Raw genomic sequence first — 13,605 nt, forward strand, 5'->3', positions numbered from 1 at the left:
CAGGGACATGGGACGGTCACCACAAGTGCACGGCCCAGCTCTGCCGTGGGACCCGCCACGGCCGGGGCGCGCCGGAGCCCCGCGGGACCCCTGCGCCCGCGCTCAGCAGCACCCGTTACAGGAGGCTCCAAGCTTTCTCACGCAGCATTTGCACCCTATTCAAACGTGGGATTTAAAATCCCAGCCCTTTTAACTGCTCTAGCTTCTGCTACCACATTAAACACCATGTAAAAAGATTAAAAAGAGAATGGGCTGTAATAAACTAAAAAATAAAGGATGCTAACAACGCAAACAGGAAAAACTCGCAGCTTTTCTACATAAGACATGCAGAAACTTGGTGTATGCTGAAATTTATATCCATTTATTAGCGTATCGACATAYTCTGGTTTAAATCATCTCTGCTACAGAGACTTTTCCTTCCCCATTTTTCAACCCCCTAAGAATTACCGTTTCTTTCCAGACAGGAACTCCAGCCAACACTCGGCAGGGCTCACGTCCAAACCACACATAGCTCCACAACAGCCGAGCTTAGCGAAAAGTAAAACTGCTCGCTTTTTTTTTTCTTTTTAATTATACCTTGTGAAAGTACGGCCGGGAAGGGGAAAAAAGGAGTCACAGAAGTCACCAATTAATTGCAGAGCAAGCCAGAGGTTTCCGGCGGCATGGRGGGATATTCCAGCCCGTTGCTGGGATTTCTCGGCCCCGTCGGAGCCCGCGCGCTCGGCACCGGGGGCCCATCCAGACCCTCCCGGGCGGGTTTCATAACCAGCCGAGGCAGGAAGGTGACGTCTGCAATTCCTGCTACGCAGYAGAAACCACCCCGGGATCCAGCTCCTTCTTAGGAATCCCCGGGGCTGGGAAGGGCTTCGCAAAGCTGCAAGTGGCAGCGCTGTGGCCACCGTCCGAGCAGCCTGTGCAGCCACCGGCACCGAGCTCTCCTGCAGGCCGAGCGCGGCTCTGCCCGCGGCACCAACACGAGCTTCAGTGACGTAATAACCTAAACCTGCACCACGAGCAAAGGCACGAAAAACAGGGCAGAAAAGGAACCGGAAAGCGAGGCACAGCCAGCGCRTCTCCAAGGACCCCCAGCTTCCACCTTCCACCATTTAAACCCAGAGCTCCGGGTTTAAGGACCACCACATCACTGCTGCTTTCTTCAGCACACTCCATCCTCCTCCTCACTTGCACTGCCTGCTGGATCCAGGGAGATTCAATGGGGGCAGTATGGAAGAAAATCAGGTTTGGAAGTTACTTCATTTTTCTGAGTTCCTTCAGCTCCAGTTCGGACCCAGAATCAGCTGCTGGAAGCAGAAAGCTCTGCAGGGGCCGGGGCTGCTGATGGACATCTTGTTCTGAACTGCAATTTCACTGAAAACTCTCATTTCAGGGACACTTAAACCTAAGGCCATCAGTTTCTCTGAGGCAGAAATACTGGCAGTGTAATATTTGGGGAGAAAACAAAAAAGAAAAGCAAAGCCGGTTGGCCTGCACCACTGACCGAGAAGAACCACTTGTGCGGCACAACAAATAAACCCTCACGCTCACAAGCCAGTCCGAGCCTGACTAGTCGTTTTTGTGAGAAGCCGCCGCCGCAGAGGCCGGGGCTGCAGCGGAGGCGCCAGGGCCTCCCCGCGCCGCGCTCTGCTCCTTCACGTGCGCAGGGCTCGCCGCGCGTCATGGGCTTCCGGGTGGTGCCACGCACTGCTCCCGAGATCCAATTAATGCTCCGGGAGGAGCAGCGGAGCCCCGGGCACCGCGGGAAGGGGCTGCCCGCAGCCCCGCACCCCTTCGCGGCAGGGCAGGAGCCCACGGATGGATATTTTGCCACRGCAGATCCACGCTCCAAGCGCAGGCGCCTTTGAAACAGGAGACATTTTAAGAGATACATATAAATACAAAAGTATATATAGAAAAATAAGATTACACGTATATATTACATATATGCACGCACACGCAGAGTTGCCTATGGACACACAGAGCTCTCCCTATGTGTATTTGAAAGCCTTGCCCTCTGCAGAAACACCAAGGGGTGCAGGCAGGAGAGGAGCTGCCCGAGCAGCCTCCCCAGCAGGGCACCCGCGCCAGGGCACCGAGTGGCCAAAAAACATAGCGAGAAGGGGCAAACGCAGCACCCAGAGCACCTCGCCGGGCACGAGCATGTGGCAAGTGTCACCTCCCAGCTCCACGCACTCCCTTTATTCTGGTTTTATCACCCAACAACAGAAAAGCCTGCATTAAAAACATCTCAAGAGTTATTAAAGTTCCCCAGCGGTTCCATCCACTACGTATTTTTCCTTGACCTAAAATAAGCTGCTGTGAATATTTGCTACGTTATCTCTGACAAGAAAAAGTGCGTTTCTATTACAACACTTAATTCCAATTAAGAAAATGTTGAAAGGCTTCCTGCAAAAAACAAATACAGGATATTGGCAAGACTACAAGAATGAGGTAGAAAAACTACCGAAGACAACAAAATAATTTTCTTCTGACTGTGCAACACAAAGAGGAAGTGCGCTTCGAGACCCAGCAACAGCTCCAGGTCGAGCAGAGAACAACAAGAGCTACTCTGATCTCCGTGGACCTTTCAACCACGGCAGCGACAGCCCACGCAGATTAAGACCTGCACAAGAAGATGAGGAACAGTGAATTGCAGAGCTCTGTGCCGGCCGCCCTGCAGGACCCAGGACCTCCCCAAGGCCCGCACGCCGAGGCCTTGCCCGGGCCACGAGGTTCGCCCGGGCCGCTACTTCCTTCTTTTGGGCTCTCCAAGCCAACGGACGCCGGTTCGAGGCGTTTCTGGCCCTGGTTGGAGCTCTCCTGCCCGCGAGCCCTTGGAACCATCACTCGTGTCCACGGCAGGGCCCAAGGACACCCTGTATTTTTGCTTTACTAATAAGAAAAGCAGCAGGAGGCAGCTGTGCAGAGCAGAGCCGCGCGGGCCGCATCACTGACGGATCCTGCTGCRTTCCACCTCGCTGGGGATGCGGGAGAGGAGCCCAGACGCACCCAGGAGACCCCAGGAAACCCTAGGAGACCCCGGCCGTGTGTCAGGGGCGCAGGGCAGACCCGGCCCCGTGCAGCCCTGGGGAGCGCGTRGCCACCTTCGCGCCCGCTCAGCCCCTCGGACCCGCACGTGGGGTTTGGATAAGCACCAAAATGAACATTTCGGGGAAGGTGAATTGCAGGGATGCAGCAAAGCAGAGAGGAGAAACCTCCGGGGAGCTCCCGGGAGGATGCACCAGGACTGGGGCTACTTTGATCGCAATTTATACCTAGAATTGAAAGCCAGGGCTGAGCACTGGGGATGCAGGGCGGCCCCGGGCCTCCCCGGCACCGCATGCCCACCGACAGCTACAGGCCCAGAAGCCTGGACGGAGCTGCTCCCACCAAAATCAATTAATACATACAAATAAACCCAGCACAAGTTGGACTTGGAGAGAGAGAAAAAACAATTCAATTACATCATTCCGTTCGAGTGACGATTTCCCAAAATAAGTTGTGCACATGCCTGCCGTGCTTTCGTTCCCGCCGCGGCTAACCCAGAAAGCAGAAGTCAGCCGGGAGCACTTGCTCAAGAGGGGAGCTACCCGCTGCCTCACTCGGGAGCGGCTACGGCGCACGAGGAGCCCCAAGCACCGGGGACGACTCGAATTGCATTTCCAAATAAAACCAAAACCAGGAACTAAGCGAACCAAAAAAATTATTCTTTCCAAAACTGCGGAGTTTTGGAAGTCCAAAAAAAGAACATGATGAGGCCCATAAAAATATGAAGGGAAAGGATTTACAGGCCAGCTCCTTGCAGAAACAGCGGGCCGGTTTCTGGGGCTGCTGGGCGGCCGGAACAGATGGCCACGGGCACGGATGGCTTAGCCGCCGCCAAGGTGAGCTCCCGGATCCGCKGCAAAGGCGGCGCGAAGCTGAGGTGACGCAGGGGAACGCCGGGATGCCCATGCCCGGRAAGCAAGGAGGGATGAGCCGGGATCTCCAGCCCGCCGTGCACACCGGGAGAGAGCAATGGGAGGCGCTTTCTGCTGCTGCTCCCGCACCTGCCTGCGCCCGCAGCCGGGCAGGTTCCTGCAGGACACCCCCAAATCCTCTGCCCAGCTTCCTGGCACCTCAAGCAAGTCGAAACAATTAGCTCGCCTAGCCTTAACTCGGCATCAAATTAGTAATTAAAACATTAACGTGTTAAATACGATCCCACGGAATTGTCTGCGACGCCTTTCAGCTGGGGAAGTTCTGCGAGCCGCTCTAACCCAGGCAAACAGGCGGAGCTGTGAGAACGGGCAGAACACGGGGGCTGCCAAACGCCTAATTAAAGGAGCAAGGAGGTAACGGGCCTGGGAAGCCCAGGGCTTCATCTGCAAATTGCAGCTTTGTCACAATTTCAGCCCTGGAACAGGAATAATGGCACCGTGCAGCCTCCCCCTCCCCGCTCAACACGGAGGCCGCGCTCTGCAGCAGCACTTCCTCTTTCTATCAGAAACCTCCTCCAAAGAAGCCTGGTGAAGCATATGCAACAATTTCGCTTTTGCTCGCTGCAGCAATCAGATAACATTTAATAAATAAAAGGCAGAACTGTTTGTTTATTCCTCCTTTCCTTTATTAAAGGAATAGGCTGCAGCTGCCTCTTCGCAGCCCAGCRCCAGGCTCTTGTTTTGCTGCAGCACCTTCCGCGCGCGGATCCACGCAAGTCACGGGGCTGGTTCGCTGCCATTTTGCACCGCTGAATGTCAACTTCAGATGTAATCAGCGATGTGCAGGGCAGCCCTGGGGAGGGAGGAGGCAGCTGAAGGGCTCTGCAGCCTCCCACCTGCGGCCCTGCACAAGGGCCCGAGGAGCGACGGCTCCCGGCGCATCCCTGCGACAGGGACGCCCCACGCCACGGAAACGCCCCGTGAAGAACTCACCGATTTCAATATGAAACCTGCCAGCTCGCAATTACCTGCACAATTATTTAAACGGGCAAAAGATAAAGGAGGAAGAACATCCTAAGCCAGTGCTGAAGAAATCTAAGTGTGTCTGGTCTTATCAGGAGGCCTTTGGTGCGTAAGCTCCTTAGGGGAGGAACAGATTGGATACCTCTCGCTGCCAAATGCATCATCTGCGCTTAATCACGGCATGATGGATATCTTTGGAAAACAAGCAACTCGAGGCGCGCGTTGTGCAACGCTGCTGCCCTCCGCGGGGCCGGCACCCCCTGGCCACAGCGCCGCTTCCTCGCGGCACCGAGCAGGACCTCGTCCCCTTGCAAGGTACTGCTTTGCCGCCGTGCAAAATCCTAACGAATAAATAAGCTGGCTAATGACTGCAGGGCGCTGTGCCAGCGATGGCTTCTGGACCGCGACTCCAGCGCTCGGCTCCACGGAGAACACGGTGGCCAGGAGCACAGTGGCCCAGCAAGGGAAGCTGTAATTAGCCACGTGCACGCTGCACAACCTACACATTCCTGCCCTGAAATAGAGCACCCACGTGTCACTCGGGCATTTATTTTTGTGTCTGCATATTTTCTCATTTCCCCAGTGAAATAACAGGCTGCAGCGGGTATGGGAAATGAAGATTGCACCCATCTCCCTCCCGAGCCCGCGCCCAGCACAGCGGCGATGGCTACGTGCGGAGCGTATAAGCCGACACAAAGCTACAAAATACTAACACAGAAGTGTAATTCTTCAAGAGGATTTTTGAGGTCAGAACGCAGCCCCTTAGGGAAAAAAAGATGATTCAAAAACCAAGCAGACTGGAAAAAAGAAGCCTTCCTTCTTTGAGGCAGCTGATGCAATGGCTTTGTCTGGTTCTTAACAAGCCATGAGAGGAAGGAGGAAAAACGTTGCATGTGGTCGCGAATTGTTCTGGCGGAGAGTTTCCTTCTGTGTCACGGTGAACATGCAGAGCTGAATTACACCCAGGGAGACGACTCAGGCTCCACTGCCCAAGAAGCTTCTGCTTCTTCCAAGGGCCGTCGCAGCTACGGAGAGCTGGGGGAAAGGAGCCCGTGTCAGCGCCCCGCTCTGCAGCGCCTGACAGGCGAGAGGAGAGGAGCTCCCCGACCCACTCTTCTCTGGAAAGGTACCTTCAAATGGAGGGCACGTAGGTGGCACCTGCCAAAAACGGCATGTGAATAACAGGCACAATTTAACAAATTCTGATAAAATGGAGGGAACTGTGAAAGCAGCAAYTCAAACGCTCAAATCAAAAAAGGCTTGTGCCGAGGGCACAACTGAAAATCCAGCTTTTCCCCTTGTGAGCAGGGGGATTTTAAAGCTCTTTTCTGTAGGTCTCAGCAGCTCTGTGTCCTAAAGCTTAGGCCCCTTTTTCCCATGAAGGAAATCCAGGCTCACAATAAGGCCACCCCTAATTAAGAGTGAAGTAAACAGCTTTAAAAAGGAGGTTGTGCAATCCCAGGGCTGCCGGGTGCAGGAAGGGGCCTCCGCGGCCGCGAGCGAAGCCAGAGTGMCGCCGGGGCCGGCGGGAGCAGCACTGGCCTGTCAAACAATCCCGGGAGCCCCATGGATCCCCCACCTGGACAGGGACCGGCGCGAGGAAAATGCGGATCCTCGTGGCACAGCAGCCAGTGCACCAGCTCCGCTCTGACCTTGCGCTGCCGGCCCCTGCTCGTGGTTCCCCTCTCCTGCCCGTTGCCCTGCTGCAACCCCGGGCACCCCCTGGGCATCCACAGAGCATCCCAGCCCACGGAGCGGCCCCCCTGCTCCCCACGGACGCGGCAGGAAAACGGCACTGCCCTTCTCGCGGCGCCTCCAACCCAGCTCACCACGGACAAGAACTAGAACCTGTGGAAACGCTCCCGAAAACTCAGAAGGCTTCTATGAAAACACATTTTGTACACAAAACACCAAGGTTTCTTTCCCCCAAAGCCATAAATATTGAGAATTGTCTCTGATCAAGTTTAAAGAATTAACAGCACAAAAAAACATAAAGCAGTTGAAGTCACATTTCATCTAAACAATACTGCCATTATTACAGCATCTGACTTTCCAAAGACAATCCGGCTTGGAAGCATGTACTGTAATTGCTTTTGCACTACGGGCCTCGGCTTCACAATTGCAGCCTTCTGGGGAGGTCAGGACAAGGCAAGACTCCAGCTCGGAAAAGCAATGCTGTTTAGCAGCACTACCTTATTCATTCTTTTAATCCTACACCTACATATTCATTATGAACTCAGTAAAATACCAGTGCCAAAACCACCATCAAAAGCCATTTCAATCTCTCTGCTGCTCTGAGAAAGCCTTGACCCCTCTGCTTCCCTAATGAAGATGTTGGGAAAGTGCGAATTATCCCAGCTGTCAGCTCACGCGCYGCAGCTCCGCGCCACAACCCGTGCAAACCGGTGGCTCCTGGAGCATTAACTCGCTGGAATGCAGCAGGTTCCCCGAAAACAGCCAGGATGGAGCACGACGACGCTCGCTGCCTTCAAGGAACGCGTCCGGGCGGCGCGGGATCACACATGTGCAGGATCACACCCGTGCAGGGAGCAGCAGCCTGGGCACCCCACCAGAACCCCCTTTTCCCCCGATTTGGGCAGCGCCTGCATGGTTACCACCGCGGCAGCTACGACACGTCCCTTGCTGAGTGTTTAGGTACCACTGTTTGCAACCGCTCCTGTACCGCGTCGAAAGGAGCCTCCCTCCAACGCGGAGATGCCTTAGGCTTTCCAGCACCCTTCTTCCCGCCTGGGTTTTCCAGCTGCTCCCTCCCCAGGGCACCCCGCGGGCCGGGCCCGGCTCAGCAGGCCGCTCAGGCTGCACGCTCCTGAACGCTCTGCTCTAAACGCGTTTCACCCGGATTTGCAGCAAAGGCGACGCTTTCCACAGGGCAGCACAACCCCGGAGAGGAGACGGCACCGCRGCGGCCCGGCGCGAGCGCAGCGTGCGAGGCCGGGGCAGCGCTCGTGTTCCTGGAAAAGGTCACTTGACTACGAAGGAAAACATCTGACTTCATAGTAACTATTTATTCTGTACAGTGGGGCAGTTACGTAACAYCAAACAACCGCATCTGCCAAGTTTCTCCTTCCACCGCTTTGGCTGGGCCCGTAATTAACAGAGCAGGGCTTTAAACAAGCAAAACAGAAAACATCCGAGGAGAAAAGGGTTAAAGAAATATGTGTGTGCTGCGTTTTTCTAAAGGGCAGCTACCGTGCTACGCAGGTCATCAATCTGGGCTCTCGGCRCCGCATCTAGAGGAGGCGCTGGCCAAGAGCAGGTGACGGGGACAAAAGGCCCCGACCGCCGCAGTCTCCCCCTCTGCCTTAGAATTGCCTGGGAAGCCAGAGCATTTTGCCTGCTGGCTAAGAGCGCCCTGCAAGCACGGGCAGCAGGCTTCCATTTCAGTGAAAGCTTCTGCAATTATTACCATCTTTCCTTTTTATAGATATATATATATATATATATATATATAAAAAGTACGGTCTGCATACAAAAAGAATGCAAAATACCATTTCTTTCAAAACTGAGACGGAAAAGCACTTGCAACAAACAACGAAATACACTAGGTAGTAAACAATCTGTTTTATAATTGATACCAAGATTCAAGTCGGTTTTTCAGGGCCGGCAGAACACCCATTACAGGCCGAGTTACTGCATGCGACAGCAAAAGGTCTCACACTCGCTGCACTTTAATTACTGAGCTGCGGCAGGGGAGAGTCACCGATGCCTCCTCTGTTTTGTCTCCYCGTGAAAGGCTTCTCCTGCTATTAATATTCACTAGGGGAAACCGAAATAACCTCTTGTGCTTCGTTTGGCCGTATTAATTCCAAGGTATTCAGATGGAGACAATTATTTTTTCTCCGCTCCAAAGCCGGCACAAAAGACACCTACTAGCTCGCGGAGCCACCTGATAGGGCTGACCCGTATTTTCCTCCACGGGGTGCCTCTCCCGTGACAAAGGCCTCGGCATCGTAACGCCAACCCGATCGCAGCGGAGTTCACGGCGGCACAAGCCGGGAGGACCCCGAGCACCCAAAGGAGGTGGGACACAAGCCGGGTGTCGCGGGACACGGGAGCAGCCGTAACAGTGGCTCTACGCACGACAGCACCAGCCTCTCTCACAAAAAGCAAAATCCCTTTTTTCTCTTTTTTTCCCCATACTTCCCTCTAGGTTTTCCTATTAGGAAGCTGCAGTTCTACACCTGGTCATTTCTGCCTCTGCATTACCGAAGAGCTGAGCTCTAACGCTGCATGTAAGCCACAGTATCCACGTGTTTGAGTTTTCCTACCCAAAAATGAACCTTAGGTGCCATGGGTTTCAGCTATACTAATCACAGGGACCTGAAACACTGTTAAGCTTGCACTAAAATCGATTTTTTTAAGCTATGCTGGAAGCAAAGAGAAAGATGACCATGCTATACTAGAGGTAGGAGGCTATTCATTATTCATCAGCCAGCACCAGCCAGCTGCGAGTCTGCTGAACAAACCGGCTCCGGAACAGCCTCCCCAGCAAGGTTAACTCTGCGTTCCCTAAAGTCAGGGAAAAAACCTGCCACGTTGGAAATAATAGAAAATGTTTTTTTTTTTTTTTTAAACTAAAGGTATTTCCGAAGAAGATTGTGGTTCAATTCCTTTCAGCTATTCCATTCTTTGATTCAGTTATTTTTACTTGCTTAGCCTCAAGTTTCAGTAAATATCAGGAAAATATTCACACCCATCAACACGGACGCAAGCGTTTGGTAGGTAATAAAAGCGAGACTTGGACAGAAGCAAGGCAAATATTTACCGATTCCATAGTTGAAAGCTGTCGTTAGCAGGACATGTATTAAAATCCAACAAAGGCGTGTCCCAAAAACGCTGTGTATCCTGAAAGAACAAAAATTAATGCGTTAGAAAGTTAAAATATAGTTTAATTTCAATCAAAACAAGCACACCATATTTGAGCACCTGAAGGCTGCTAAATACAAATCCTTGCCTAATCCAAAAGTAATCTGATAATGGGTCTGTACAAACAGGGGAGAGAAAAAAATGAATTTGTGGAAAGCTTAACAGCACAGAGCCAGTGCTACAGCTGAGTCCCCTTTTTGATGACAGGTACATTTTAGCTGTCTCCAGGTTTCTGCAACTGCAGCTTTACAGCCATTTTATTTAATAAAGGAAAAAGGTCTGCCCATCATCTCCCCTCGCCTTGCTCTGGGAAATCACTTATGTTATCCATGACCAGCTCGGGATTTTTAAGCGCGCCTTTGGTTTCCTACTGGGAACGGCAGCTCACCGTTYGGGGTGTTTGGGGCACTCGGCTCCCCGTCAGCTCTCACGCTGCACCTTTTTAAGGATGTTTTTCCCAGGGCAAAYGCGTGCGGCCCGCGGGGAAGCGAATTCCAGCCCGAGGCTGCAGGCACAACCGGGAGCCGTCACCGGCTCCTCGGCCCTAAGGAGGTTTGGGAGCTGCTTCCTATGGAGTGGGGCTGCTCCGGAGCTCGGCCGGAGCTCACGCGGGCCACGGGGCCAGGGCGAGTCTAAAGCAGCAAGGAACCCGTCTGCAGGGCGAGCAGCACCGAGCCGGGCGAGGGCACACACCAAGGTCTGCGCGTAGGATCACGCTTTATGTCCAAGGCACACAGAACCCCCTCCACAACACGGATACGGGAATCCTGCATGTATGCTCCAAGGAAAAACATAGAGCTTCCAGAAAATTGCATCAGATGCACAAAAGCAGTGCCTGAGCTTCCCCTGCACTCGCGCAGGGAGAACCCAACGCAGGAACCCTGTGAAGGAGCTCGCTGCAGCACGCGGCGCTTGCCCCGTCGCCCTGCTCCCCCAAGCCCAGCCATGGGCTCCGTCCCGCGGCCTCCAGCCGCCTCTCGCTGCTGTCCTGGCCAAGCTCCTTCCAGGAAGCAGCTCCATTTGGACATCTGCTGCCAGTGGGATCATCCTAAGAGCCCCAAGCACCTCGAGCAGAGGGTGAGAGCCGCCCCGGCAGCRAGCGGCACCACGGTGGCCCCGAGCGGAGCGCGAGGGACCGGAGAGCCCRGCGAGGAGCCCCGGGGCTCCCGAGACACGCGGGGCCGCAGGGTTGGGACCCCCGGCTGCTCCGAGGGCCTCCGCTCTCTAGGCCAAGGAAAAGRCGGGGACAGGGTCTGTGCTGGGGCGCAGGGAAGCGCCCGGAGCTGCCACCAAGAGCAGCGGCCGAGCCCAGGGCAAGCACGAGGAGAGGAAACCCCTCAGATGAGGGTGACCCACTCACAACAAACGCACCCAAAGGGCTTTTCCCTCCCGGTTTAAGCCGAATTCCAACAGCCACATCCGGAAAGTCAGCAGCGCTATTTACTGCCGGCAACGACCAGCATTATTTGTAAACCAAATCTYTGTGGGAGCGCAGAGGCCTCCTGTCCCAGGGCACTCTGACGCGCCATTTTCCACWTCTATTTACATCTGCTTCTCAGATTACATATACAGATATATTTTATTTACTACTTAACTCATAGGTAAAAATATACATAAAGCACTGATAACACTGAGGTAGCTGCTGCATGCGAGCCAAGCAACTTTTGCAATTAAATGAAATGTAAAATTCTTAATGAAATTGTTCAAAGCGTCTCGGGTTACTAAACATCATTAAGCAGGGCACAGGCTGCGGCGGCTGCCCCGCGCGCCCGTCCCGGGCAAACCTGCCTGGCCTGGCCCATTTGCATCGCTCGGGTAGCGTTCCAGTTGTGCCAAATCCAACAGTGCAATTTAAAACCTTTACTTTCAAAAGCCTAAATTACAATTAATAACCTGTTGCAAGGGTTTACCCACCCGATTTTCTCGGCGTTAGCCTGATGAAAGTGCACGGCTTCACGAGGCGGCAGCGCTCCGCTTGCTCTGCCCCGCRTGGCCGCGCCGCGCGGGCCGGGCGCCGCGCTGCAGCCGGGCGCATCCCGAGCGGCTGCTCCAGGGACCATTTTGCAATGCGAAATGGCAGCCGGGAGCCTCCCTCTGCAGCGAAATGGAGGCGGAAAGGCCGGAGAGCGAGGAGCACCGGAGACCGGGCTCAGCTTCCCAAGAGCCTTTCAAAACTTGTGGTGTGTTGTTTTGTATTAACATGAAGCATTYGGGAGCCTAAGCAGCCGCACTTGCATTAGAGACCTTTGAGGTTGTCCCACCAATCTGCAGCCTCCAGCTGCGGCCTCTTCGTGCGGGGCCGTTACCCCATGACTAGTTGTGGATCCTCCCGCTGCAATCCCGGGCACACCGGAGCTGTGCAACGTTTGCATGGGACATTGAAGAAATCAGCAATTAAATAAGCAGCATTTCTTTGAAAAAGGCATCTTTGCACATAGCAAGTTAGTGTTTGAAGGCAAAAAGCGCCCTACTACCACAAGACATGAACAGGAAAATAAAACAGAATGTGTAGCTGTATTAAATAGGGTGTGCGCATCAGAGCAGGCGCATTGCGGTCTGAGCGGGACCGCCRGCTGCGTCCAGCAGCTCGGCACAAGGGGCCCCGATAGACCCATGTGGGGAATAAAAGATAAAAGTGGATCAGCTTGGTGCAGGAGGCAGAGCCCCATACTCAGGTTTCTGTGAGAACACGCGGAAGAGCCAGCAGTTCCTGAGCTCTAACCATTGCTCGGGTTGTTCACGTGGAGGCGAGGGCAGCTCCTCTCCACAGTGTCGCTTTTGCAGGGCGCAGGAAGGACCCGCGCCTTGAGCCCTACCTTAAACGGGTCCGTGAGCGGGTTTGGGGCACCCGCTGCAGGGCGCAGAGCGGTTCCCAGGCGGGCAGGACGACCGGCACCATGCGGAGTCCGTCCCGAGCGCTGCGGTTCCGCTCTACGGGAGGACTGGGCCAGGAGGACCATCTTGAGCAAAAGGCAGAAGTTGAACAACGTGCATTTAGGGAACTTGYGGCAGCGGGTGCCGTTCCCGCAGCCCTGTCCACAGGCGCACGTGCCCAGGCACGAGGGAGCCCGAGCAGCCCTTGCCTGGTGCCTCGCGAGAGCTTCAACAGCAACGTCCCAGCTAACGGGCTTCCCTTTTACTAGAGTCTACGGGGAAAAAAGCCAGTGCTGAACTCAGCAGCAGGATGCTCCCAGCCAAGCAGTGACACGGGAGGGTGTCAATGAGGGCAGAGCTCAGCACAAGCTCCAGGGTGCTGAGGGTGCCCGYGTGAGCACTCCCCAGGGTTCGGCAAAACTTGGTCTCACAGCTTTAAGGGAGGAAGTGGAAAGACCCCGGTCTTAAAAGTGCTTTCTTTTGCCCCGCAGAAAAACAAGCATGCCAAGATTTGTGTTTTTAAAGCTCCTGTCTTCTTTGCCACTTCATAAAAATAAATAACTGATATGTTCCTCAAAAACATAGAGGAACTAGATTTATATGTTGGCTGCAAAGCCCTAGACTCAGTCTATTCTGCCCAAAAGAAAGGAAAAGATGTGGTTCCTGAACTCCAGCTCGTGGAGCTAAGCTGCACTCTAAGCGTCTTAACTGAATGCCCGATTTGGGCACCGTAGTCCACGAGAAACTGAGGGCTGACATTAGCCTAAAGTCAGGAACCACCAAGCTACTTGGAGACCCCCACGGAAAGAAAAGATCTACAGGATCTGTGACGTCACATAACCAGTTTCAAGATGTTTTAGCTATTGCTCAAACTTTGCACTTCTTTACATTCACTAAACTCCCT

At 54.0% G+C, this 13,605-nt stretch overlaps 2 protein-coding genes across 2 annotated transcripts in view; one reads left to right on the forward strand and one right to left on the reverse strand.

Annotated features, from left to right (window-relative positions):
• ANKRD11 (ankyrin repeat domain 11) overlaps window positions 1–9,801 on the reverse strand; it is a 56,551-nt gene extending 46,750 nt beyond the window's left edge. The window contains exon 1 of the mRNA XM_026042413.1: window positions 9,727–9,801. The gene's annotated coding sequence lies outside the window, so the exon portion shown is untranslated. The remainder of the gene's footprint in view (window positions 1–9,726) is intronic.
• SPG7 (SPG7, paraplegin matrix AAA peptidase subunit) overlaps window positions 1–13,605 on the forward strand; it is an 84,136-nt gene that overhangs the window by 16,869 nt on the left and 53,662 nt on the right. The window lies entirely within an intron of this gene.

This window comes from Nothoprocta perdicaria, unplaced genomic scaffold (assembly GCF_003342845.1).
Source record: "Nothoprocta perdicaria isolate Ctin4 unplaced genomic scaffold, notPer1 scaffold_30, whole genome shotgun sequence".
NCBI classification, from domain to species: Eukaryota; Metazoa; Chordata; class Aves; order Tinamiformes; family Tinamidae; genus Nothoprocta; species Nothoprocta perdicaria.